Consider the following 21,042-nt stretch of genomic DNA (forward strand, 5'->3'; position numbering starts at 1 on the left):
GGGAAAGAAGTCGAGCAAAATGGATGAATTAATTGCACCCAACACAAAAAAGGAGTTTAAAGGGAGGAGTGTGGTTTGACAGGAACCACACATGCAGAGATAATACTGAACAGCTGATACAGTCTGAGAAAGTCCCATTTGAATTTCTCCTCACAATTGTTACATCTTGGCAGTTTATATCAAATTATAAAATAGATATTTATTTGACAGTATTTGAGATCTACATATGGGGGGAAGAGCCAGTCCATTTGTTATGATATGCCTTGGAGCCTTTTCCCATCTCCACTGGAGACTAGTGAAGACCATAAATGAGGCCTTCTTTGCATAAGCACAGTGACTTCGTCATCTCTTCCTAGGAGAGTCTGCTTGTTAAACATCAGGTGACAAGTCTGATTATTTTAACTTACCTATCTCCCCAAACTCTGCTTACCTTGGCTGGCATAAGCCAGCAAAGCTTTCTCAGTGGATAGTCCACCACATTATTTTCCATCCCACTCAATAAATCCAGCAATATTTTTATACTGGAAGTCAATGTGAGAAGTTACATTAAAGAGAAGACTATAAGACATTTAGATGAATATCTTATAGTCTTCTCTAGCATGTATTAATGTTTCAAATTTAATACTGACTGTTGACTTATGCTGATCCCATTAATGTCATTAGGTTTTCTTAAACGAGGAATACTCAGAGGTCATTTTTGAGAATTCTACTGGATTACAAATATATCATGAAATATAGATTGGAAACAATTAACATGAATCTATAAAAAGAGTTCATTATACATTCTGGCCTCTGTATCTACGGAGTCGACCATCTATATCTTGAAAATGTATCTTTTTAATCTAAAAAGTAAACTTTAATTTTGCTATTTCATATAAGGGACAGCATTTTACTACACCATTACATATAGTGGGACACAAGCGTCCATTGATTTTGGTGTGCCCGAGTGGTTCTAGAACCAAACCCCAATATTTCAATTGGAAGGTTTAATTATATTTTATCAAGTCATCTGTGTATGAGCAACCATAAAACTATATTAATGCAATCTTATCTCCTCAAGTGTGAAAAAGGACCCCAGAATATGAAGTGCTACCTGTTCATGCAAAAATTTGGGGTAGGCATGCAAGTTTTTGTGTGAATATTTCTTGGGGCAATTGCCCTTGACCAACTAGAAAGACACAAAACACACTAGAAATTGCCTCTTCAAATTATCTGCAGTTATTAACAACAAGATAACCCTAAACTATAGCATTTTGTGCCAGTTGGCTCCTAGGGAGCAGGGCAAATTTAGCCAAAAGCTTGGGGAGATCAAGTAACTGAAGCCATATCTGATTAAAAGGGGGTATTTCAAAAAGCAACAAACATTTTATCATTTCCTGGCCACTTCCTAAAACAATAAGGGAGGGAGAAGAAGGCTGCTTGCATCAAGGTTCAGCACACACTTTTAAGCACCTACCTCAAAGCCAGTTACCAGGGATTCCCTTTTGCTCATACCCCACCTCCACAAACACATGAAAAGCTCTTTCAGTCTAAACCATCATCTGTTTGAACCACACTCACAACCATCTTTCTAGTACTAAGAGATGATCCTAGCTACTCAACTTCCTCATAAATACACAAGAGATTGTCATCAAAAACATCCCACACCATATAGACATAGTATTATTCTTCCTATGCACATTAAACCCATAAGAAAGAGGCTCTCTTGTATTATTTATTTATTATATTATATTTATTTCATTTATATCGTGCTTTTCTCAACCTCTGGGGGGAATCAAAGTGGTTTACAGCAAGTAAATGGCAAAATTCAATGCCTCACAAAATATAAAATACAACACATAACTAAAATAGCATACAACAAAAATTAAAACCAGAAAACTATAAACAGCATAGAACTGAAAACATTTGACATTGCACCGATCCCAAAGTTGTCTTGATACTAGAAACAATCTTATGCACTGACTATAATATGTAGTTGAGGGTAGTTCCAAAATACAGAACCAGGACCCAAAAATGTCTACTTAGAGAATATAATCTCTATCTGCAATATTCTGCATTCAAAATGCCTATATTTTATTCTATGACCCTGACAACATATCTCCTTTAAAACAAGCATTATATTTGTTATACCAATGTGTGTGTATAGAACTAAAAAAAACTGTACCTTTTTACAAGCCATCATCTCCATAAGCTGTAACACCAGACAGGAATTTCTAATGAAGATGCAGGATTCCTAAGGGGACAGGATACATCCTACCATCACCCAAGGATGGAGTAACCTCAGTCAGTTCAAATGCAATGACCTACCAGATGTAGATCCACAAGCATCTAAGGGCCCTTCCACACAGCCATATAACCCTGAATATCAAGTCAGAAAATCTCACAATATCTGGTTTGAACTGGGTTATCTGAGTCCACACTGCCAAATATTCCAGTTCAAAGCAGAAAATGTAGGATTTTATTCAGCTGTGTGGAAAGGGCCTAAGTCATGCTCCCTATACCTACAGAAGCCAAAACGGTCTGAGCAAACCTCCTTTCTCCTCCCCAAAAAAACCCCACGGATATGATTGGAATCTCCACACTTAAAAGGCCAAAATGAGTCATTTGAGGCAGCTTAAGTCCATCCCACAAATGCTTCCAGGCAGCGCTAACCCTTCACTCTTCACCTCACACACTTCCATGATGATATTCCCCTCCCCTTTCTCCAGAAACAAAACACAAATGCAGACCAGGCCCTTGCCCTCTTCCTCCATGTCCTTTGAATCCTCAAGGGCCCTTTCCTCTGCAATTCCTAAAATCAGCACCACCCACCTCCAAATGTTCTTTTCCACCCAATACCAATAAAAGATGGCTTGGCGGGATCCCATCCCCCCATCCCAAATCATGGGGAGAGGACCGCTTTCCTCCCCCTTTCCCTCCCACCCATCAAGCCTGTGGGAAGAGGTTTTTTTCCATCAAGAAGCTTCTGACAACACTGGCCTTTGCTTGATAGGACTCCCTCAGAAATTTGTTTTTAAGGAGGGCTAAGGATCTGGGTGGCATTTTGCAGGCTTGTTGGTTTGAATTAGTAGAATAGGGTTGCACTTACACTAGAGAATTAATACTGTTTGACACCACTTTTACTCCCATGCCTCAATAATATGGAATCTTGAGAGTCGTAGTTTTCTTCTCTGCCATACAGTGCTGCTGTCTCACCAAACTACAAATCCCATTATTTATTTACTATATTTTATACCGCTCTATCTCACCCCAAAGGGGACTCATAGTGGCTTATTCCACAGCACTGAGCTGAGGAAGTTAAAGTGGGGTCAAAATACATTAATTCTACACTGCAAAATTCAGTGTTCCCCAAAATCTGGTCTATGCGTTCTGAACTTCAGCTCCTAGAATCAATGTCCATGGCAGCTGAGACTTCTGGGAGTTGAAGTCCAAAAAAACCTGGAAGATGATCATGGGTAAATAAAGCTGGCGAAGACTATCAATCTATCATTTTCAACCTGATTTACCAGAGTATTTGAGAGAGACTAAGGGTCCTTCCACAAAGCCCTATATCCCAGAAAATCAATGTGGAAAATCCCACATTAACTGAGCGTGGACTCAGACAACCTAGTTCAAAGCAGATATTGTGGGATTCTCTGCCTTGATATTCTGGGATATAGGACTGTGTAGAAGGGCCCCAGGGTGTTTGTTTTCATGTGTGCTGTGTCACACTTCCTTGGATCTCTGGGTTTTTCCACACAGGCATATGACCCAGAATATCAAAGCAGAAAATCCCACAATATCTGCTTTGAACTGAGCTGAGTCCACACTGCCATATATCCCAGTTCAAAGCAGAAAATGTGGGATTTTATTCAATTGTGTGGAAGGGACCTGCATACAGTCGCAAACTCCATTAAAGGACCCTTCCACACAGGCATATGACCCAGAATATCAAGGCAGAAAATCCTACACTATCTGCTTTGAACTGGGTTATCTGAGTCCACACTGCCATATATCCCAGTTCAAAGCAGAAAATGTGGGATTTTATTCAGCTGTGTGGGAAGGGACCTGCATAAAGTCTCAAACTCCATCAAAGGACCTTTCCACACAGCTGTATAACCCAGAATATCAAGACAGATAACCCACAATAACAGCTTTGACTGGGTTACCTGAGTCCACACTGCCATATATCCCAGTTCAAAGCAGAAAATGTGGGATTTTATTCAGCTGTGTGGAAGGGACCTGCATAAAGTCTCAAACTCCATCAGATAACTCTGCTTTGAACTGGGTTATCTGAGTCCACACTGCCATATAATCCAGTTCAGTGTGGATTTTATGCAGCTGTGTAGAAAGGGCTTAAGGTAGCTTGCAACTGCATTATACGCTCAGCGGCATGGGCCAACTTTGGTTGAAGTGTTTTGGACTTCAGCTCCCACAATTCCTAACAGCTGGTAGTTTGCCTGGGACTGTGTGTAGGAGATGGTCAGTGTGTACACCAAGCATGGGCCAACTTTGGCCCTCCAGGTGTTTTGGACTTCAACTCCCACCATTCCTAACAGCCTGCGGCTGTTAGGAATGGTGGGAGCTGGAGTCCAAAACACCTGGAGGGCCAAAGTTGGCCCATGCTTGATGTAGACTCACATAATGCAGTTTCCATATGGCAAGGTAGATGGGGCCTGAGAGAGATGGAAGGTCAGACTGAGGAAAGACATAAGAAACCCCACCCCGCGTAGAGAGTTTCCATCTCTAGGGCTGGATGGAGGAGAGGGCTGCAGCCCAGGCCACCTCTGCCCCTCTTGCCTTCCCTCCCTGCGCGCCAGGCCTCCTCCTGCTCCTCCTCCTCCCAAGGAAAATGGACGCCTCCCGCTCCCCCTGCGGTCCTCCAGGAAATAGGTGCTGCGCGTTTCTCCCTCCTCCTCCTCCTCCTCCTCCTCCTCGGCCTCCCCCTTGAGCTTAGGCTAAAACTTCTTCCCCTCAGGAGGGAGGGAGGGGTACCTGGGCACTGTAACCCCCTCCACGAGACCTCCCTCACCTGTGGGAGGTGTCAGCCGCCGCCGCCTCCTCCTCCTCCTCACATGGCCCGCCGGGGAGGAAGAGCAGCAGCCGCAGGAGGAGAGGGTCGGCGCAGCATGGCCGGGGCCCGGAGTCCTCGTCGGCGTCGTCAGGGGAAAGGCAACGGCAGCACACCGCCCCTCTGTGGCCAGGGAGAGGCCAGGCCGAAGCCTCGCCAAGCAAGGCCGCTGTCGTCGCCCTCCTCCTCCTCCTCCTCCTCGTCGTCGTCGGCGTTTCTGGGACAGGAAGCCAAGGCTGGCAACGACGGAGGGAGCGTGCGGGCGAAGGCCGACTGCAGTCGCCGCCGGGTCCTAGTGCCGGGCGGGTATCCAGTCACCCTCAGTAGCATGGAGACACAGAGCATCCTCCAGCCCAGTGGTTCTCAACCTGTGGGTCCCCAGATGTTTTGGCTTTCAACTCCCAGAAATCCTAGCAGCTGGTAAACTGGCTGGGATTTCGGGGAGTTCTAGGGCAAAACACCTGGGGACCCACAGGTTGAGAAACACTGCTCCAGCCCAATCATGGGCAAACTTGACCCCTCCAGGTGTTTTGGACTTCAACTCCCAGAATTCCTAACAGCCTACCACCCATCCGTCTATCTCATGCCTGAGGTGGATGGATGGAGATAGAGATGGATGGATAAATAGATGATGGAAGGATAGAGATAGATGGATAGAGAGAGATTGGATGGATAGATGATGGGTGGATCGAGATAGATGATTGATAGATAGATGGATGTATAGATATCTCATGCCTGAGGTGGATGGATGGAGATAGAGATGGATGGATGGATGGATAAATAGATGATGGAAGGATAGAGATAGATGGATAGAGAGAGATTGGATGGATAGATGATGGGTGGATCGAGATAGATGATTGATAGATAGATGGATGTATAGATATCTCATGCCTGAGGTGGATGGATGGAGATAGAGATGGATGGATGGATGGATAAATAGATGATGGAAGGATAGAGATAGATGGATAGAGAGAGATTGGATGGATAGATGATGGGTGGATCGAGATAGATGATTGATAGATAGATGGATGTATAGATATCTCATGCCTGAGGTGGATGGATGGAGATGGAGATGGATGGATGGATGGGTGGGTGGATAAATAGATGATGGAAGGATTGAGATAGATGGAGAGAGAGAGATATAATGGATGGATGGATGGATAGATGATGGGTGGATCGAGATAGATGATTGATAGATAGATGGATGAATAGATAAATAGATGATGGATAGAGAGAGAGAGTTAGATGATGGAGAAAGAGAGGATGGAGAAAGAGAAGATGGATAGAGAAAGGAAATGGTCTGAGGCTGCTAGGAATTGTGTGAGTTGATGCCCAAAACACCTGGAGGGGCCAAGTTTGCCCATGACTGCCCCAGCCTTTCCACTCTCCATCTTTATGGCCGAAGCTTTGAAAAGTTACTTTTTATTAAGCCGCTTCTTTGGCCCCTTCCACACTACTAAATAAAACCCCTCATTATCTGCTTTGAACTGGAATATATTTATTTATATTCATTTATTTATTATTCGAACTTATATGCCGCCACTCCCCTGGGGCTCAGAGCGGCTTACAAGAACAGGCTAAAATTGAACACAATTTAAAAACAATTTAAAACAATTTAAAAATATGGCAGTGTGGACTCAGATAACCCAGTTCAAAGCAGATATTGTGGAATTTCCTGCATTGATATTTCGGGTTATATGACTGTGTGGAAGGGCCCATAGAAATAATAGAGTTGGAATGTTACAGGAACAGACCTTAAGGTCCATTCATTTCAATCCCCTGACATGCAGGAACACAAAGTACTCCCAGCAGATGGCCAGAACCTAATGTGAAAGTGGAATTTTTTTTCCTGCAGTTAGTTTATTTATTTATTTACTGCATTTATATACCGTCCCTCTTAGCCCACAGGCGACTTAGGATGGTTTACAGTTGGTAGGTAAGGTAAAAGTTTTCTCCTGACATGTAGTCCAGTCGTGTCTGACTCTGGGGTGTGGCGCTCATCTCCATTTCTAAGCTAGGCATTGTCCGTAGACACCTCCAAGGTCATGTGGCCAGCATGACTGCATGGAGCGCCCTTACTTCCCCGCCAGAACAGTACCTATTGATCTACTCACATTTGCATGTTTTCGAACTGCTAGGTTGGCAGAAGCTGGGGCTGACAGCGGAAGCTCACGCCGCTCCCCGGATTCGAACCTGCGACCTTTCGGTCAACAAGCTCAGCAGCTCAGCGCTTTAACCCACAGCGCCACGGGGGACTCTTTTACAGTTGGTACCAAGACCATAAAATATCTAATAATAAAACCATAACAAAGTAAATAAAATCAATAAAACCATGTATCATTTGGGTCTGAATCCATTGCTTCATTGTGTCCTAGGGTCCTTCCACACAGCCCTATATCCCAGAATATCAAGGCAGAAAATCCCTCTTTATCTGAGTGTGGACACAGATAACCCAGTTCAATGCAGATTTGTGGGATTCTCTGCCTTGATATTCTGGGTTATAGGGCTATGTGGAGCCCCCGGTGGCACAATGGGTTAAAGCACTGAGCTGCTGAACTTGCTGACCGAAAGGTCGCAGGTTCAAATCCGGGGTGAGCTCCCACTGTCAGCCCCAGCTTCTGCAAACCTTGCAGTTCGAAAACATGTAAATGTGAGTAGATCAATAGGTACCGCTCCGGCAGGAAGGTAACGGCACTCCATGCAGTCATGCCGGCCACATGACCTTGGGGGCATCTATGGACAACGCCGGCTCTTTGGCTTAGAAATGGAGATGAGCACCACACCCCAGAGTCAGACATGACTGGACATAATGTCAGGGGAAAACCTTGACCTTTACATAGGGCTGTGGGGAAGGGCCCTGAATGGAGTAATGGGTTAAACCTTTGTGCTGGCAGGACTTGTGACCGAAAGGTTGGCAGTTGGAATCCGGGGAGTGGGGTGAGCTCCAGTCTGTCAGCCACTCATGCTGGGGTATGAGAGAAGCCTCCCACAGGATGGTAAAACATCAAACATCAAAAGCTTCAATCCCAGTCCTTTACGGCACTAATCACATAGCCCTTGGATGAGCACAATTCCTAGATGAGAGAAATTAACAAACCTTTCAAGCTGAGGATATTTTGAATATCTGATAAGCTCTGCACAATAGTAGATGTGTACTTTGAGCCTTAAGAGCCCCAGTTCCTCTTTGCTACAGATGCCTGCTACTATTGCTTTGCTTTCAGCTTCCAGCTACTAGTGGTATTGGGAAGCTGGCGCTCCCATAGCCCACCAGCCCCTCCTTTCCTGAGGTGGAGAAGCCGACGCCAACAGTGCCCACAAAATGCATCTCTTGCGGCTGCAGGAGAAACTGAAGCAGAAGGCGGGGGAAGGAAACAGAGGGCAGCTGGAGGACACCGCAATTATTCAGACAGAAAAATCCCACCATCAGTAGGGAAGAGAAGGAGAACTATGCATGGCGTATGCCCCGTGCCTTGCCCTGCAGAAAGGTCTGAGGGGGAATCTAGATTTAGTGAAACACAGACACTAGAAGGTGGGGAGAGGGCAAATGAGACAGAGCAAGCCTTCCCTAGTTCCCAATTAGCTCCATTCTGTGCTGAATCCAGTTGGCTGAGTCAGCCAGGCAGCCGCAAGAAAACAACTCATCATTGTTATCTGCCCTCTTCTGCTAGCCTCCCACCTCATAAGCTGAAAGCCATTCATTAATCATTGTTAAAAGGTTTGGTTCTGCTCTGCAGCTGGGGAAACTGAGGCAGAGATCTGATGACATGGCTCGTCTAAGTGCCCTCCCTCCCTGTGGTCCACTTTGAGCAGAAGAGGAAGAGGAATCCAGGGTCTTGTGCTCCCATAACATCTGAAATAGCCAACATAACATCCCTCAATGCTACTCCTAAGCCTTATGGCTTTAGTGTTCCCCTATTCTCCTTCAAGCAGCCACTGTTTGGAATGATCCTACTGCATTCCCAATGCTGTGATGCTATGTTTATAACCACGGACTGGATGCCAAATAGATTGCCCACCCCCATTCCCATCCCCAAAAGCTGGAAAACCCAGAGCCAAACATTGATTGGGACTTGGGAGCTCGAAGCACAGATGCACCCAGTCAAGTGTTCATATATTTTCTGTTTCTTCTTGGATAAAAGACAATGACATAAAACTACAGCCCGTCATCCTTTATTTGTACGTATCAAAGCTGTCAGGATCATAAAGCATTTTGAAGTAGTTGTAAGCCACCTTGAATTCTGTGCAGGAAGACAGGTGGTATGTGTGTGTGCCTTTAAGTCATCCGTCAACTTATGGTGACCCTCATTGATTTCATAGGATTTTCTTAGGGAAGGAATAATCCGAAGTGGCTTTGACATTTCCTTCCTCTGAAATATAGCCTATAGCACCTGGGATTCGATGCGGGCTCTGACCCCTTCCAAAGTACTAGCTAGGACTGACCCTGTTTAGACTCCAATATTAATTAATTCAACCCCACAGTCACACTGTTAATTTTCAATTGTCAATTGCAAAGGGAATGGACTGAGGTTTCAAGCTAGAATCCTATACACCAAAGGGAGTCACATATAGCTTCCCCCGGATATTTTTGTGGCTTTTCATTTCCATCACTGGCTACCAAATTTGTTAGTATGCCAGAGAAATTCAGTGGTGTACAGCAGAAGAGAAAACCCTATAAAACATCCTGAACTACAACTCCCACAAATTAAGGTCAATCCTCCCTAAACCCTTTTAGTATTCAAATGTGGGCATATTGGGTATGTGTGCCAAGTTTGGTCCAGGCTCATAATTGGTGGGGTCCAGAGTGCTCTTTGATTGCCGGTGAACTATAAATCTCAGTACCTACAACTCTCAAATGTCAAGGGTAATGCCCCTCCCCAAAGCCCCCAGTATGCTATTTTTGGCTATGGGGGTTCTGCATGCCAAATGTGGTCTGGGTCCATTGTCGGTGGGTGTTCACAGTGCTGTGTCTTGATGCAGGGTGAACTACAATTTCCACCATGTGGAGTCAGTCTCTCACCTCCTCCCCCCCCCCCCCGCCCATATGTTCAGTTACTGTTTAGTTCTCTCTGTTTTATGCAGACAGAGTTGAAAAGAATTAAGCGAAAGGTAGTGGGTGGGGGTCATGCAAATTCCACACCAATGGAGAGAGAAAGGAACACTAGGATGTGGTGCTCACTATAACCTGCAATGTAACTGGAGGGAGGGTCATTATTGTCTCCTGCATAGTATAAGCTATAGCTGTTTCACTTTTATTATATGTATAGATAGAAGATAGATGTTTGACTTTTATGCTTATTTTACATGCCTATGTATCTGGTGTCAGTAAGCATGTCTTGGGCCAAAAGGAGTGGAAAAGTTTAAGAAGCCCTGTTCTAGAGCACTTTTTCCCAACTTGATGCCCTTCAGATGTGCATGACTACAATTCCCATTACTCCCTGCCAATTACGGGGGCTGGTGCATGTTGCAGCCCATTGATGCATGAAGGCTGCTGCAATGAGAAATGTGGCACTTTCTGACTGCATATATTGAAGGTGAACAACAAATGGCAGAAGGTATTTGCCACTGATACTAAGATACTATCCAGGTAGCAAAAGCATTGTGCTCTCGCTCAGACATGTATATATAAATATGCACACATGCATAGTCCCTGAAGACTTTGTATACGGAAACAGAAAGGAGTTCCTTCCAACCATTTTAGGAATGCCTGCCTATGTGATGTCAGCATCAGATGACTTCCTCCCATCTGTGCAGATGCTGCAATTCCAGGCACGAAAGCACAGTGGGTCATCCACTGCAGCTAATCCCCAGCCTGCTGGGCACTTCCCCAACCAGACTCCCTGCGGGGGTGCTGAAATGCACCAAACAGACCCATTAGTCATGAGCCGCATGCGCAGCACATGTCCCTTTAACACACTGAGTGGAGGAAGAGAGATTTCTGCCTGTCCCAGTAAGTTATGGAGAGCTGCAGGAATCTTTATGCGTGGTCTGGCACCGGGTGGGATCGGGAACAGACCTGAGAGGCTAGCTGGCAAAAGAAAAACAAAACAGATGTGGGAAGCCCCGTGCTTCCTCTCACATCCTGCCCCTCCTGACTCAAAAGAAAAGTGAGCACAGAATGACCAACTTTCACAAATGACTGAGCCTGCCATATCCTTGTATCTGTCACTTAACATTCTGGTAGAAGTGGGAGCTGAGCCGGCTGGCAAGGAATTAACTTTATTCACCAGCATTTTTCTGACAATATTTTAGGCTCTCCCCAGGAATATTTTGCCTTATTCTAATAGATTTGAGGGCTCTATTTGTACATTGTTAGTCCCAGAAAGGAAATAACCAAACTAATAATCGCTTCAGCACTGGAGCATCAATGTATTTCAGAGTCCTCACATATAATAAGATAGAAATAATCTAACATGTAGACTTTTTGTCAAGATTTCAGAGGGAATGTATTTGAAAATCAGAGTGTTGCAATAGATAAAAGGATTGGGGCCAAGTTCAAATCCTTAGTTGGCCATCAACCACTATCTCTCACCATAGTTAACCTTGTAAGAGTGTTGTGGTTATATCATATAACCACAACATACATACATACATTCATTCATTCATTCATTCATTCATTCATTCATTCATATACACCACCATAGCATTTTAGAAGAATCTAAATTGCAACTGATCATTTTAAACAAGAAAAAAAAACATTAAGAATACAGTAGAGTCTCACTTATCCAATACAAACAGGCCGGCAGAACGTTGGATAAGCGGAAATGTTGGATAATAAGGAGGGATTAAGGTAAAGCCTATTAAACGTCAAATTACGTTATGATTTTACAAATTAAGCACCAAAACATCATGTTTTACAACAAATCGACAGAAAAAGCAATTAAATACACAGTAATGTTATGTAGGAATTACTATATTTACGAATTTAGCACCAAAACTTTGGAATGTATTGAAAACATTGACTGCCTAGAGCAGGGGCCCTCGAACTTTTTAAACAGAGGGCCAGGTCACAGTCCCTCAAACTTTTGGAGGGCTGGATTATAATTTGAAAAAAAATGAATGAATTCCTATGCACACTGCACATATCTTTTTTGTAGTGCAACCCCCCCCTTAAAACAATACAATAACTAAAATGAAGAATAATTTTAACAAATATAAACTTATTAGCATTTCAATGGGAAGTGTGGACCTGCTTTTGACTGATGAGATAGGATTGTTGTGTGCTTTCAAGTCGTTTCAGACTTAGGTTGACCCTTAGCAAGGGCTGGGTAAATGACCTTGGAATGCCACATCCGGCCCTTGGGCCTTAGTTTGAGGACCCCTGGCCTAGAGAAACAGCTGTGGATCAGATTGAGAGGCAGACTGCATTGGATAATGCAGAACGTTGGATGAGTGAAGGTTGGATAAGCGAGACTCTACTGTACATCATTTCTACTCAAGAGAAGAGATATGGGATTTGGAAGCAGGCAATTTAATCTCATTGCTTTTTCTTTTGCTAACCCTCAGATAGAGAATCAGAACCATAGAGTTGGAAGAGACCTCATGGGCTATTCAGTCCACCCCCTGCCAAGAAGCAGGAAAATCACATTCAAAGCATCCCCGACAGATGGCCATCTAGGCTCTGTTTAAAAGCCTCCAAAGAAGGAGCCTCCACTACACTCTGGGGCAGAGAGCATTCCACTGCTGAACAGCTCTAACAGTTAGGGAAGGTCTTCCTCATGTTCAAGTGGAATCTCCTTTCCTGTAGTTTGAAGCCATTGCTCTGCATCCTAACCTCCAAAGCAGCAGAAAACAAGCTTGCTCCCTCCTCCCTATGACTTCCCTTCACATATTTATACACAACCATCATGTCTCCTCTCAGCCTTCTCTTCCGCAGGCTAAACATGCCCAGCTCTTTAAACAGCTCCTCATAGGGCTTGTTCTCCATACCCTTGATCATTTTAGTTGCCCTCCTTGGGACACATTCCAGCTTGCCAACATCTCTCTTAAATTTCCATGCTCAGAATTGGACACAGTGTGATTCCAGGTATGGTCTAATCAAGGCAGAATGGAGAGGTAGCATAATCATCATCATCACCACCACCATCATCTTTATTTATAAAACGCCCTAACCGAATGGATTCAGGGTAGTTTCCAACAAATATGGCAAACATTCAATGCCAAAAGAAAAACCATACAACCAGCGTGACTTTCCTGGATCTAGATATTAGACTCGCATTGGCTTTTTTAGCCACCGCATCACATTGTTGGCTCATGTTTAACTTGTTGTCCACGAGAACTCCAAGATCTTTTTCACACGTACTGCTGTTGAGCCAGGCATTGTCTCCCATTCTGTATCTTTGCATTTCATTTTCTCTGTCTAAGTGTAGTATCTTGCATTTGTCTCTGTTAAACTTCATTTTGTTAGTTTTGGCCCATCTCTCTAATCTGTTAAAATCATTTTGAATTCTGCCTATGACATGTACAATTCTAGATTTAACTTCTGTGACCATCTCTAAATGACCCTTTTGCCACAATACCAAGACGACCATTAGAACTATCTCTAGAATTTCTAAATAACCTTTTTATTCCATTAATGTTTATATGTATACTAACTGGACTGCCATCTGAGTTTTAATTTGGCACTGGCCATGAGATTATATCGCTTCATAACCGGCCACTCGGCACCATCAGGAGGCAGCACCATAATTTTGGGGTCTAAAGGGAGTTGTCCATTTTCCATGTAACACAGTGTAGCGGCACAAGGAGCTTGTCAGCAATGGTTGTGTCTTTACGATGCATTGCAAAGGGGCAGAAACTGGGTGACAGTAGTCCAGTATTTGGATATGAAGAAATGTTTTTGTGTTGCCAAATGGACTTTTGATTTATGACAAGCCTTTGAGGAAGGAGACCTCAAGGAAACCCTATTATTAACAGATCTGCTTAGATTTTTTAACTTGGGGTAATGGCTTGATTTAACCAATCCACCTGCAATGTGCTTTTCCTCTTTCCCCGCTGCCTTCATTTTTATCAAGCATCATGGTCTTTTCCATAGAGTGATGTTGTCTTATGGCGAAAAGACCAATGCTGAAATAGTCCAAAATGAAGAACTGTGTAATGCTCAGAAATGATTAAGAATAAAGGTACGGGACTGAAGTGGCACTTGTTATTAATTATGGATATGAACTAGGGTAAATGACTTATGAACATGAAGCAATCAGGGCCAGCTAACACCTCCAAACAAAGGATTCCCCTGGCAGCAATCAGCCAGGTTTTGAAGCTGCAAGGCCATTTAGTGCTAATCAAGGTGGCCAGTTGCAACATTCACACTTGCCTCAAGCAGACAAGAGTTCTTTTTCCAAACCCTGGTCATTCCAAAGATATATAAACCCCACTTGCCTAGTTTCCAACAGACTTCACAACCTCTCAGGATGCCTCCCATAGATGTGGGTGAAAGGTCAGGAGAGAATGCTTCTGGAACATGGCCATACAGCCCAGAAAACTCACAGCAACCCAGCGTCATGAACTAGTTATGGAAAAGAATGAACAAGCTACAGGAAATCAATATTACATGTATATCTGAACCATTTCTCTTCCTCCAAATAGTATGTAGAGCCAGCTTTAAAAAGTGGAGATGGAGAGGCATTTTCTAGAGTGAAATGATACAGAGCCTTGGATTTGACAGCTGTTGAGAAATCTAGTCTCTTCTGACACAAACACACTGCAGATAACACTTGAGAAGAGGAGGCCTTTTGGATGTCTCTGGGTCTGTGTGGATTGCCAGCAGCTCTGCCAATGGATGTGTCAACTCCTCAACAAGAGTGTCCAAAAATCCATTTGCCTGACAGCAGCTGCCACATCCAAGAGCATCAAAAGACTCAATAAATGAACCTCAAGGAAGCTAAAGAGTGACTTTTACCAAGCGACTGGACAAGACATGACACGTTCTCTCTAGATGATGAGTGACCAGAGTAACTAGGACTTTATGCATTTTTCAGTCTTCTCTGTTCCCTCCTCACCTCCGATCTTGATGTCTGCATGTCATCTGCTGAAAAAGATACATCTAGAGTAGGGCAACTTAACTATAGTAAACCCTTGGGGCAGCTGGTCTGCCACTGGAACCCTCTGGAAGCCATAAGGATGTTTTAAAATTGGGAGGGGGAAAAAACAATGCTCGAAGTGACTGGAAGGCAATTTCTGCTTATGAAAACAGTAGGGCAAGTGGTTAGGTGGGGAGAGTACTGTGAAACTTTCTTAAGTGGTAAATGGCTGCTGCTAGAGGATCTCAGAAGAGGGAGTTCACTCTTTGCCCTGTTTGCTTTCTATTTTCTCTTCGCCTTTTGCCAGAAAACCAATGGTCTGAAGGGATGCAAAAACCACTTGGTGGGTCACAAGCAGCTCAAGGGATGCACTTTTCCCGACCTGGTATATAGCCAAAGCAGTGTCCTGGAGCTAGTTCTGCATCCTTGGAAACCCTCTAGTTCTGTCTTGATCCCTCAAGAGGCCAAGGCTTCTGGTGCCTGTAATATAATACACTGCTTATGAGACTATGCGGTTCAAATCTCACTTTGGCCCTGGCCCTACTAGGCTGCTGTAGTAAAGCCATTGTTCTCTAAACCCTAAGTCTCTTTGTTTGAGGCCCCATCTTCACTGCCACATAATGCAGTTCAACTGCATTATGAAACTACATTATATGCATTATATTATAGGTGGGGGCTGAGATATAAGGACGGTAAGACTAAGGAAAGCCAGCATTGCACAGTGATTTGAGGATAGGATTATGGCTCCATGTATGGACCATAAGCATGAGATCAGGATTCATATCCCTGCTTGGTCATGGCACCTCACTAAGAAATCCTGGGTAAATTATGCTCTCTCAGCCTCAAGGACAAGCACCCTCTAAATCAGCATTTCTCAACCTGGGGGTTGGGTCCCCTGGGAGGGGTCGAGGGGGTGTCAGAGGGGTTGCCAAAACACATCAGAAAACACAGTATTTTCCGTGGGTCATGGGGGTTCTGTGTGGGAAGTTTGGCCCAATTCTATCGTTGGTGGGGTTCAAGGGGCTCTTTGATTGTAGGTGAACTATAAATCCCAGCAACTGCAACTCCCAAATGTCAAGTTCTATTCCCCCCAAACTCCACCAGTGTTCACATTTGGGCATACTGAGTATTCGTGCTAAGTTTGGTCCAGGTCTATCATTGTTTGAGTGCACAGTGCTCTCGGGATGTAGATAAACTACAACTCCAAAACTCAAGGTCAATGCCCATCAAAGTCTTCCAGTATTTTCTGTTGGTCATGGGACTTCTGTGTACCAAGTTTGGTTCGATTCCATCATTGGTGGAGTTCAGAATGCTCTTTGATTGTAGATTACCTATAAATCTCAGCAACTACAACTCCCAAATGACAAAATCAACCTCCCCCCAACCCCACCAGTATTCAAATTGGGCATATCAGATATTTGTGCCAATTTTGGTCCAGTTAATGAAAATACATCCTGCATATCAGATATTTACATTATACTTTATAACAATAGCAACATTAGCCATGAAGTAGCAATGAAAATAATGTTATGGTTGATGGGTCACCACAACATGAGGAACTGTATTAAGGGGTCGCAGCTTTAGGAAGGCTGAGAAACACTACTCTAAATATATCTTACCAAGGAAACCTGTGATAAGATTGCCTTGGGGTCACTGTAAGTTGGAAAGAACATGAAGGTATGCAGCAATATTTACCAAGTGGAAACCATTTCCTTAAGCAGATTACAGCGTATATCCACGTACACATTTTAAAAATGCAAGCTGCTTTGACATTACAGTTTTCAGGAAAAGCTTGAAATTGTTATAACTCATCAGACACTTCAAGCTGAAAGAGAAATCAAAAATATTTAAGAGTACAGGAAGCGGGGGGCGGTACTGTGCAGTAGGGAAAGTGAGGTTTAAGACAATTGACTAAAGGCCACTTAGGGTGCACCTATGCTATGGAATTAATGCAGTTTGACACCACTTTAACTGCCATGGCTCAATGCTATGGGATTTCTAATTAGATAATGCACCAGTACTCTTTGGCAGGGCAGCTAAGGACCTTGTAAAATGCAATTTCCTAAGATAGCATAACATTGAGCCATGGCAGTGAAAGTGATGCCAAGATGCATTAACTGGACAGTGTAGATGCCCCCTTGGAGATCAGGGAGGGAGGGTACTTTGTGGGCCCCTCATTGAGCTCTGCAGAGACAAAACCAGTGTCCTTCTCTGCCTCCATGAGGATACTGCTCCCTGGCTCCCCAAAAGCTTCCAATGCAATGGGGGAAAGAAGGGAGGAAGCATGGAGGAGGAGAAAGCCAATTAGACTCGAGGGACGCAAAGCAAAAGCGTCAAGGAAAACGCCGCCCACGCCAAGTTGGCTTTGGGGGGGATGCTAAAAGGAGGAGGATGGAGCTGGAACTGGCTGGGGAAGTAAAAAAACAAATCCTTTCTGCCTGCAAGCAGCACCCACACACTCAGCAGCAAGCCCTGCACCCAGAGGACATTGCTGCTGCTGCCGCAAGGTGCAGGAGGTCAGGGAGGAAGAGCCAACCACTAGGAAGCCTTACTCATCTGGATCCAGGTTCGGAGAAGTTGTGACTGAGTTGTGTTTATTGCTTGCTCAGAGCCAGCACAAACCCTAATAGTTTGAATGATGCATAAACCCCCTTTGGGTGACCTTATGCCAGTCACACAGTTTTAGGGTGCATCCACACTGCAGAATGGATACAGTTCAACTCCGCTTTCACTGCTACAGATTCGTGGGAGCTTTGATTTTATGGTCTTTAGCCTTTTCTGACAAAGAGTCCGGGTGCCTCACCAAACTATAAATTCCATGATTCCATAGTATTCAATCACCCTAGTTAAAGAGTGTAAAACCACATTAATTCTACAGCGTGTTTTGGAGTCAAGCTCCCAGAATCCCTGATCGCTGGCCAAAGCAGCTAAGTCCAAAAGACCTGAAGGACTAGTGATTGAGAGTGTAGTGGAGACTCCTTCTCTGGAGGCTTTTAAATAGAGGCTGGATGGCCATCTGTCTGGGGTATTTTGTGCTTTATCTGCATGGCACGAGGTTGGACTAGATGGCCCATACAGTCTCCTCCACCTCTATGATTCTATGAGATGCACTCTAGGATTCAAATCCCCACTTGGCCATGTAAAGCCACTGTGTGACCTTAGGCAAGTTGAACAGTCTTGACCCTAGGAATGACTGGAAGCCACACCACAGCAGCAACAGACCATATTTAATCCTGAGGGAGCAAAACCAGTCTCCTCCCCCATTTTTATCCTCAAACAACCCTGAGAGGTCATTTGTGCTAGGAAACCATGATTTGCTGAAGATTGTGTAGTGTGTGTACAGGATTCTTGATTACAGGTGCAAGGTGCTAATTTCACCCTGCTTTAGCCACATCCTTGGCCTGCCAGGAGGAGACAGTGGGAATCCCATTCCAATGTTACCTTATAAATTCAAACATGCAACATATCAATTTGTGTACCCTCCCCTGTGCACTATCAAAGTATCTGAGTCTACAGCAATGATCTGGCAGGGTTTGGGTTAAGGCAGTGCTTGCCAACCTGTGGTCCGTGCACCAGAAGTGGTCCCCAAGAATGAAAATATGGTCTGTGGCCTCACCATTACTAAAGTGTTGCCTCGAAACCATGCAGCAATGAGAGCGACTGGTCTTGTGAAACTCTCTTATAGTGCCGAGGCAACGGGGAGGTTGGGAAGGGAGAGGCTGACTACCCACGAAAGATTACTAATACCACATCAACTCTAGATTATTAAATATGGTTTTCTGTGGGCGAGCAGATGGCGACTACTGAATGTGATATGTTCTGTATCAGAAATGAGAGCTGATGTGGTCTATTCTCAAACAAACTTTATTAAATCTCTCCCTCCCTTGAAAATGACTGATTCCTATATTCCAAGTAACTGCACAGCCAGATTAAATATATATTAATCTGACTCATGAGCCACATCTCCCTTGCCTTGTCCTTAAACATAGCTGTTAAACTCCCCCAGAAATTCCTACGTACCATCGTTCTCCATGACATTTCAGCTTTAGGCCAAAAGCAAGGGATTGCGTCTTCCCAATGTCAGGCAGGTGGTAACACCCACCACTTAGGGAAACATGTAATGTTTATAGGCATCACTGAAACACACACAATTGCATAGAAATAGATCCACTTCCTTCTTGGGGAGTGTTGCAAACAGACCTGAGAGGCCTTGCCATCAGGCCTTCATTGATTCCATTAACAGAACGCACCTACCAGTATATTTCACCTTCACACAATTACTCAGGGTAATTTAAGTCACTCTCTCTAACCCGATCCAATGTAACACTTCAAGCATTTGATGAAGTGTACTCCAGAGCACAAAAGGAAATTCTAAAATAATGTGTTAGACTAAACATATTGCAAGATTGTTTTTTACCTGAAGACCATCTGTGACAAGACCAACATCTCTTTGCATTGAGTTCTAGGATACTGGGGTTGGAGCTCCTGCTCAGCCATAGAAACCCACTGAAGCCCCTTCTACACAGTCATATAATCCAGATTATCACTGCAGATAACACACATTATCTACTTTGAACTCCACACTAAAATGGAAAGGTCTTATTTCCAGAATAAAGGGGAAAGATAAAGAATTAAACAAGATTATCTTCGGGGTCAAACAATCATAATAAGTGTTGTCGAATGCTTTCATGACTGGAATCACTGGGTTGCTGTGAGTTTTCCAGGCTGTCTGGCCATGTTCCAGAAGCATTCTCTCCTGACATTTCACCCACATCTGTGGGAGGCATCCTCAGAGTTTGAGAGGTCTGTTGGAAACCAGGCAAGTGGGGTTTATATATCTGTGAAATTTCCAGGGTGGGAGAAAGAATTCTTATCTGCTTGAGGCAAGTGTGAAGGTTGCATTTGGCCACCTTGATTAGCACTGAATGGCCTTGCAGCTTCAAAGCCTGGCTGATTGCTACCAGGGGAATCCTTTGTTTGGAGGTGTTAGCTGGCCCTGATTGTTTTGTGTCAGGAATTCCCCTGTTGTTTGCAGATGCTGAAGTTAAAGACAGATTGTGGTTACATTTCTCACTTCAGTCACATCAAATCATCATTATCAGAGCTGCTGTGTGCAAACCCACATCAAACTATGTAGTTTTTACTTCTCTTTTGTTGGCTGGCTGCAAAACCCTAAAACCCAGAAACCTCATGCCAAAACATGACTAGAGCTTCTTTAGCTGTTAGCACACAAAATAAGATTCAATTCAAGCTTTCCCATCCTTTCTAAGCATAAGTAACCATACTTTATGTTAATCCATTCTGTCCTTACATTAGATCTCTTTCTAGATGCTTAGAACTCAATCGTATTCAGGAACTTGCAAAAGTTGGCCCTGTTTGCTACATAGATACAGGAAAGATTGCTTCCCTTACTTCCTTAATAGGAAGAGTTCAAAAAGGGGCTTGTCCTTCATTTAAAGGCGGGATTGCTGCCTGTGCTGCAGCTCTGGCAGAGTGCATGGAAAACACACATTGTGGTGCTGGGAACAGAATGCAACTTCCGGTGAATTTGAGCTCACTCACTCTTTTTTTAGCCTTACAGCTGCAAAGATACGCCTGAAAATGTGTGTGGGAAATGTCTGCCAAAAGACGTGGCCAAGGCAGAATTACACTGGGCTCAGAGGGATGTTTTCAGTACTCTGGCTAGTTCATTGGCCCTCCTTATGATGGCTGGGAAAAACAAAAAATGTTTTTAAAAGTAGAATTATGCAAAACTAGAAACACAATAACAGTCTCCATTGCTTCCCCTTGTTTTTTTTTTGTTTTGTGCTGTTCTGCATAGTTGATATGCGGAAGAACCATGTAAGAGTCACTGTTTCTCAATACATAATTTGCATTTTCCTTCAGTACCAAGTATGTATCACCCTGCTTATAGTTTCAGTCTTCTCAACATGAAAATGTCTTATATGTTCTAATGTAAAAGATCATATAAGACCA

General features: G+C 43.9%; 1 protein-coding gene across 5 annotated transcripts in view; it reads right to left on the reverse strand.

Moving 5' to 3' along the window:
* The window catches only part of BAZ2A (bromodomain adjacent to zinc finger domain 2A), a 75,902-nt gene that overhangs the window by 48,098 nt on the left and 6,762 nt on the right, over positions 1-21,042 (reverse strand). For 2 of the 5 annotated variants that reach the window (XM_060764065.2, XM_060764062.2), the window contains exons 1-2: positions 5,012-5,292; positions 2,165-2,233 (exon numbers count right to left, since the gene is read on the reverse strand). The exons of 1 other annotated variant lie outside the window; for it this stretch is intronic. The gene's annotated coding sequence lies outside the window, so the exon portion shown is untranslated. Of the gene's footprint in view, positions 1-2,164; positions 2,234-5,011; positions 5,294-21,042 lie in introns of those variants that run through there. 2 more of the 5 variants (XM_060764066.2, XM_060764064.2) reach the window with 2 other exon arrangements.

Source organism: Anolis sagrei, chromosome 2 (genome assembly GCF_037176765.1).
Source record: "Anolis sagrei isolate rAnoSag1 chromosome 2, rAnoSag1.mat, whole genome shotgun sequence".
In the NCBI taxonomy this organism is placed as follows: Eukaryota; Metazoa; Chordata; class Lepidosauria; order Squamata; family Dactyloidae; genus Anolis; species Anolis sagrei.